The 7,079-nt window shown below is 39.6% G+C and overlaps 1 protein-coding gene across 2 annotated transcripts in view; it reads left to right on the top strand.

Annotated features, from left to right (window-relative positions):
- The first annotated feature begins 843 nt into the window (after window positions 1-843).
- Window positions 844-7,079, top strand: part of LOC136700484 (stonustoxin subunit alpha-like) — a 49,798-nt gene continuing 43,562 nt past the window's right edge. Inside the window, exons 1-3 of one of the 2 annotated variants that reach the window (XM_066675864.1) lie at window positions 844-994; window positions 1,667-1,811; window positions 4,355-4,447. The gene's annotated coding sequence lies outside the window, so the exon portion shown is untranslated. Of the gene's footprint in view, window positions 995-1,666; window positions 1,812-3,803; window positions 3,906-4,354; window positions 4,448-7,079 lie in introns of those variants that run through there. The other variant, XR_010803756.1, reaches the window with a different exon arrangement.

Here is a 7,079-nt window from a genome sequence, read left to right as displayed (position 1 = left end):
CTGAGGTCCTTCAACATCTGCAGAACTATGCTGAGGATTTTTTATGAGTCAGTTGTGGCCAGTGCCATCCTCTATGCTGTTGCATGTTGGGGCAGCGGGCTGAGGGTGGCAGATGCCAACAGACTTAATAAACTGATCCGTAGAGCCAGTGAGGTTGTGGGTGTAGAGCTGGACTCGCTGACGGCAGTGTCTGAGAGGAGGGTGCTGTCTAAACTGCAGGCTATTATGGATAATGGCTCCCACCCTCTTTATCACATGGTAATGAGACACAGGAGCACGTTCAGTGCAAGACTCATTCAGCCAAAATGCACTACAGAGCGCCACAGGAGGTCATTCCTACCAGTGGCTACCAGACTTTATAACTCCACACTTAAAGCACGACACCTTTCACATGTACAGTAATAACAATAGAACAAATTTTTTAATTATGAGTGTAACAACTCAAATGTGCAATATTCTTACTGCTGTATACAGTATATCTGTATTTATTATTATAGATGTGTACATATTGTAAATTTCCTTTTGTGTTAAATTTTTTATTAGAGTTTTTATTCTTTTACAACTGGTTGCTACTGTAATAATTGCAATTTCCCCCTGGGATCAATAAAGTATTTCTGATTCTGATTCTGATTCTGAACTGTCTGGAAAACGATGTAAAAAATGTTAAATAAATATAATCATTATTTTAACTTGTTAAATGCCACACAGTTATAGGTAAGCTCTGTAATATTTTAGAATATTGATGTAATGACTGGGACACGGACGACAGAAATGATTATGATAAATAGGGTTAATAAGGAGACAGTGCTGAAGGGAGGAAATGGTTAAGTTTTGACGACAGCTTTAAAATGAATGAACTCTGAATGAGAAAACGGAAGGTGACAGAAGCGAACCGCTGTAAAAACACAGAAGAAGAAGACGATGAAGATTCGCGCTCTTTTCTGTGACCGCGGCGCGAGCAGCTCTCACCGGCCTCAGGGAACAGCTTCATCCTGTAAGTATTTCAATTTAACCTTATATTTTTGTATACATATGTATTTTGGTATCGCCCAAATGTAGTTAACATCGTTAATGTTATGTACGTTATTCTTTAAACTGCTATACGTTACATACGTAATATTGAACCGTTTTTTTTTTCAAATGACAGACTTTAGCTAACCTGTTTAACTCTAGCTAGCTCTTTTTTTCTTCTGACATATAAAACATTTAAATGACATGACAATCGCTCATACATGAGTATTTTAATTTGAGTAATGATGTGGTTTGATGGTGTATTTTACAAGACGATGTGCACATTTGTGTGGGTTTTGTGTCACAGAAACGCTTCCCTCAGTATAAGAAATAAAATAAGAAATAAACTGCTTAAACACATTAAGAAGTACTAGCTAAGTAGGTTATAATACATTCTCAATCTCAGTGCTGGTTTTGGTGTAATGTAATGTTTTAAATATATAATTCCACATTCACTAATCCTTGTTTAGGGAGTAGCAGTGATTTTGGGCTAGTGATTAATGGGTTGAAGGAGGTTATATTGAAAACGATAGAAGCCTATTCACTGAGAGAAAAAAATAAATAAAACCATGTGAAGTAGTTAATTTTTGGAGCTGTGAAGTTTTTTTCAAAATTAACTATGAACAAATTCATTTTCTTATGTAATTATGTAAAGATGGACTGCAGTAAGAAAACTAGTGGGGCAGTGAGAAATGCAGGTGGGCAGGTCCTGAAGATCCTTGTTGTCCAGGCTGCCAGAGATGAGGATACGACTGATATCTCCATCATTGTTGAGGGCAGTGAGGTATTGAGGTGTTGAGGTAACATTCTTCATGTCAAATCTTGTCTTGTCTTACTGGAATTCTGTGAAGCTGCTTTGTGACAACATCAGTTGTGAAAAGCGCTATATAAATAAATTTGATTTGATTTGATTGACAAAGTGTGAAAACACAGCAGAGGCTTGCAAACTGTTGATGGAACTGATGTGTGCCATGAATAAGTGTCAAATGTGTTCTTCCACAGATTTGAGGAAACTCAAACTGTTTTACAGTACCCTTCTGCGTATTTTTTTTTACTTTTCCAAATCTACTGGTGAATTATAAGTGATTTGTTACATGGCCTTAGCACAGTATATTTTTAAAGAAAAGTCTGAATGTAAAAGGCAGTTCTTAGGGTGTAAAACCAATTGTTTTTTGGAAAAACAGTATTCGAATATTAATTGGATTTAGGAAATCATGACACTATGACATGACAACATGACACCAATTTCAAATTTTAATGTCAGTTACAAATGTATTTTCTATTTATTTTTATGTACTGTTTGATTTGTATGTACTGTTTGTATACATTGCAATTGCTGTATGTTTACACTGTTTAAAGGTTGTATGAAAAGCACACTGACTGATATTACATTGTCAGATATGTTGTCATTGTGGTGGTACCCTCAGTTGTACATATTTGTACATTTAATTAGGGAACATTATTATGGGCTTTAAAACACTTGTACCTTTAGTGACCAATAATGTACCTTTTTTCTTTTTTTTTCTGAGAGTGTAAGTTATTTAATAGAGCAGTAATTTCACCATGAACCTGATTGTACCCTTTTCTGAGGGAAGGGAGGGGTGTGTGTGGTGGGGGGTGCGGTGTATAAAAATAAACTATTACAACCGATAATGAGCCAGATCTGGGCCGAGTCTGGCACTAATGGCGTGCTTCTGGCTCAAACTCGGCCGTGGTTCGGTTATCGCGATTTAGTTATGGTTTGCTGGACTAGTGCGGAGTCATTTGAGCCGCGCCTCAGCCACAACACTCGGCCGAGTCTGTGCCGAGAGTTTCCCAGACTTGGGCCAGAACTATCGGCCCACTCTACGGCCGTACATCACAGCCGAGACAATGCAACTCCACATGCCGGCATCGGACCAAGTATTTTTGCTCCAGTGTGCGTGATTCGGGCCGAGTGTGGACCGATACAATTTTGCTAGCTGGGTTACTGTTGAAAATTCACTGTAAAATTACAATTTTTTACTCACCAAAAGGCTCATTATCTTCTTCCCAGATCCACAATTCTTCTCAAATTTAATATTGCCAGTGTGTTACTATCCTACAGGGGTTGGACAATGAAAGTGAAACACCTGGTTTTAGACCACAATAATTTATTAGTACGATGTAGGGCCTCCTTTTGCGGCCGATACAGTGTCAGTTCGTCTTGGGAATGACATACACAAGTCCTGCACAGTGGTCAGAGGGATTTGAAGCCATTCTTCTTGCAGGATAGTGGCCAGGTCTCTACGTGATGCTGGTGGAGAAAAACGTTTCCTGACTCGCTCCTCCAAAACACCCCAAAGTGGCTCAATAATATTTAGATCTGGTGACTGTGCAGGCCATGGGAGGTGTTCAACTTCACTTTCATGTTCATCAAACCAGTCTTTCACCAGTCTTGCTGTGTGTATTGGTGCGTTGTCGTCCTGATACACGGCACCGCCTTCAGAACACAATGTTTGAACCATTGGATGCACAGGGTCTTACTGGTGCAGTGTGCAGTTAATGAAGATTGGCCACCAGTCTGCTCCAATTTAGCCCTGAAACCTCCCACACTACAATGACAGGTGTTTCACTTTCATTGTCTAACCCCTGTATATATCTGTTGGAACAGAAAATTAGTAAACGTAACATACTGTTAAAGGTTTCTCACAACATAGCTCCTGAATACTTTGGACACCTACACAAATGGTTTATAAACATGCTACATACATAAACATGTCTTCTCAAAGAAGAGAAGTGTTACTGATTATACAGTATCTGCTCAAACACAGGATCAGCACGTGATGACCACATGAATCGTGCAGTATGTTGAACTACCAAAATATAACATATGAGCAGAGGGTGAAGAGGGTGTAGGAACAGGAAGAACTACCAAATGTGTAAGACAGAAGAACCAGGCAGTCAGTTTGGGAGAGAGAAGAGCATGCTGGTCTAACAGATATATTCTAGCAGTTATCCCACTGTAAGTAGAGAAACTGTGCTCCTTTATTTAGACGTATCATCACTGTCACTACATTAAACACATGTTAGAACAGTAAAGGGGACTATGACCTGATCAGTGGGTCTCTGTTATAAATTATAAACTAAAATGTTACTTTTGTGTCTCTCTTATTGTTGTGAATTACCAAAGGCATGATACTGGATTATTTTATTTACTTTCTGTGTGTTGTACAGCCTCCTCCCGACTGCACACTCCACGTAGCCCTTCAGTTACACATTCTGTTGAGTTAAATGATGTGTAAATAGAGTGTTTTCAGTGTTATGCTGTAAACATCAGGTACATAGCACTACCGCTCTGAAATGTTTTCTCTTGCTGTTCCAGGTGAGAGAGACTCCAACCTGGAGATCAGAGCCCTCAGCAGACCACTGCATCTGGGTACACTCTACAATGCCCTGAACGACCAACTAATCCCAGGTACTCACCACACACCTCATGATCCTCTTCCCAAATCCACATTTCTTCTTCTTTGTTTCAGTAGGAAATGTAAAAGGGCAGTCTGTTGTTCTTCTGCACTTCTCTTTGATTAAAGGATGATGACAACACAGCACCTGAATACTTTGGGCACATGCACTAATTGTCCATAAATCAAGTTTAGTTTATTACAGAGTTAATTTACCTCACTAAAGTTAGTTTGTCTCGCCAGTAGAGGCTCTAGTGGAGCAGGAGATTAGTCACATACTGGATGTAGATCAGTCACGTACTGGATGTAGATTGTTATGGAAATTTTTAATTACTCTATGTGAAACCAGGAAGGAAAATCGAAAGGTCTATTCTCAAAGAATTCTTTGGGGAGACCAGAGGAATAAGACACACAGTCAAAGATTCTCTCTAATCTCACGAGTTTATTGAACAAATCAAGTCATACATATAGAGTCCCAGTCACGTACACCAGCAACGTTTTAACCCAAACATTCCCTTATTGGTGGAAAAATGGTGAGAATGTCCTTCAGACATTTAGACAACACATAACAGCTCAGACCTGTAATTTTCCACAGGTCACCGTAACCACAACTTCAAGCACTAAGGCCTACTATATGACTAAGAATTAATTAAGATTAATCAAAACCCCATATCATTAGTTATTATAAAACATTACTCATTAGTGTTAATCTGCATTTTTCCATTACATTCCTCCCTTTTTATGATTTAAAATCTTTAATCATAATATTGAAAAAAAGAAAATGCAAAAGATAACATCAACCATAGACTAGCTAAGCTTTCAGTCTAGGCATCATAACTCATGCATTTAAAAAAACACATATTAAATGATTACACGTGATATGATTACATGTTGAATGATTATATCAAATGATTATTTAAACGTATAAAATCATAAAATCAACCTCAATAAATGAAAAGTGAATAAATGAAAAATTAATGAAAATGAAATAAAAATTTACTCCTCATCAAATGAGGCATGGAGTGGCTGGGGCATTTCAAGAGGCATCTCATCCAGCGGATTTTTCTCAGCTGCAGGGTCAAACTCCGTGTACACATTTGCACTCACCATACTGAATTGTATACCAACAGCTCGTTCAATAATTTTGATGATCAGGCTTCTGGCACAGGGAATAATACAACATCCAATTAGTGCTATTACTGATAGAGAAATGATTACCGCGACAGCCAGCTTCAGCCCCAATGCTCCTCATTTACCAAAATAGGAATCAAATCAAGCCATCCAGTCATTATTTACACCTGAAAATTCATACAGCTCCTCAGTGAAAGTTGTTAACTCCTTCATTGCCACAGTGAATGACCCGTTTGCTGCTGTGTGATTAGGAATGTAAGTGCAGCAGCGATCACCAAACATGTGACATACACCTCCCTTTTCGGCCAAAACCATATCTAGGGCAATTCGGTTCTGATATGTCATTTGTGAAGTGAAATGCAACTGTTCCCCCAGAATTCTCAGTGTGTCACGGGTCATATTAGCCAGACGCTGTTGATTACACCATATGAAATTTATCCAATCCACATTTTTGTTCATCGTTACCCATATGAAAATAGACTCAAACCCTGCTGCTATAGGGTTCCGCGCTTTAAATTCATCGGGGACCCCACGTGGAATGCTTATTGCATCTAAGTAGATCAAATGGTCCCCCAAGAAATCTCTCTTGGCCCTGTGAATCACCTTTTTAGTCAGAAGGTTAGACAATTTGGATCCAGGGAAAATAAGTGTTGGCTCTGCCAACATAACCAGAGCACATGTACCTGTCCAGTTTGAAGGAAGGGTCGATCTAAGACGACCTCCGTTACCACACCACCGGAATATGTCAGCCCTTGGTCTCCGTTGGGTCACCAGGAGCGTGTAGCGTGGGGGATAGAGAGTATACATGTTCTGAAATGTAGTTGTGTGATCAGACCCCAGTTGAAACACCCTTTGATTTTGATCAACCACCCACATGATGGAGCAATGCCCTGGAAAATGTCCCACTTCTATCGCGCAGGGGCGCAAGCAGTTTGCTACGACACACCTTACATCTTTTGACACGTTTCTGGTGTAACACTCATAGGGAGCGTTTAAATTGTCAACATAATCATCTGGGTTTTCAATCATCTCTGTAGGGGACAACATTAAGAAGGACTTAAGCCATGTGGGACATTCACGATGTATAACTGAGTAGTTGAAATTTTTGGAGCCAGCTGCAAGAGCACAATCTCTAGGACACATAAAGCCCCCCTTTATTGACTGATCTAGGATGTGTTCATCCTTACACAATTTTCCTTTATTCCCCTGCAGTAAGCATTCTGGATCTGGATGCATTTTTCTCATGTATTTGGCACAAGTGGAAGCATTGTAAGGAAACGGCATGACAATTGGAACGTCCCGTGCCCCCATACAGACATAACATGATGAATTTGTGGCTGTTGTGACAGCGTATTTAGCTTTTTGATACCAAAGATTTGTACCTGAACGTATGGTGCCGCTGGGATAGCCTGAACCTGGAAATGACCCAGCCAATGCCAGTGCCAATAACATTACCCACATGATTAACAGTTGGTAATCTTTCATTCTTGCTTCACGGTGTCGCTGACGTCCCTC

This window comes from Hoplias malabaricus, chromosome 6, assembly GCF_029633855.1.
Source record: "Hoplias malabaricus isolate fHopMal1 chromosome 6, fHopMal1.hap1, whole genome shotgun sequence".
Taxonomy (NCBI): Eukaryota; Metazoa; Chordata; class Actinopteri; order Characiformes; family Erythrinidae; genus Hoplias; species Hoplias malabaricus.
This window is presented reverse-complemented; position numbering and strand designations above follow the sequence as displayed.